Source organism: Fukomys damarensis, unplaced genomic scaffold (genome assembly GCF_012274545.1).
Source record: "Fukomys damarensis isolate Sample0158 unplaced genomic scaffold, DMR_v1.0_HiC HiC_scaffold_39, whole genome shotgun sequence".
Taxonomy (NCBI): domain Eukaryota; kingdom Metazoa; phylum Chordata; class Mammalia; order Rodentia; family Bathyergidae; genus Fukomys; species Fukomys damarensis.
In genome coordinates, this window is record NW_022900951.1 from 11,424,748 (window position 1) to 11,425,447 (window position 700).

Below are 700 nucleotides of genomic sequence, written 5' to 3' on the forward strand. Positions count from 1 at the left end.
ATGTAATGTTACCCTATCATATTACAAAACTCATACAGATTCTATTCATCAAAGGTTTTGTACAAGGAACTTGATGGCATTCTGTAGTATGTAAACTGCAATGAATCACAATGTGTCAAATCTAAATAAAAGGATATCAATCCTTCTATTACTCTTTTTTATCACTTTCTTCCATTTATATAAAATTTTAGTGATGTTGATTTTTATATACATTAAATTTACACAAATTGATTTTATATAGTTCCCTATATTCCTGTAGGGATTTATAGTCAAAAAGGTAAACATCTGACTGGCTGTTGCATAAGGAAAATTCTAGACTTAGTCAGATGGAATTTAGAGTTTACCACACATGCAGGAATTATAGATCAGGTCTTCAATTTATGGAAGACAAGCACTTGTTTCCCAAATTCCTGCCTAGAGCCAAGATTCTCAAAAACCTGAGTATGTGGGAAAAAGTTAGAAAGTTCTTATTAATATTTTGGGTTTCTTATATAAAAGAAACCATGTAGATAATAGGAAATAGGGAGACAAATCTTTTGCAAAAATGAGAGGCATCAAGAGATGGAGGGGGCCGGTGACTTAGCTCAGTGGTTCTGCCGCCTGCCTTGCAAGCACAAAGACCTAAGTTAAAAAAAAAAAAAAAAGAAAGAAAAGAAAGAAAAAAAAAAGAAAAAAAAAATTAGCCTTTAAAGGAATAGGT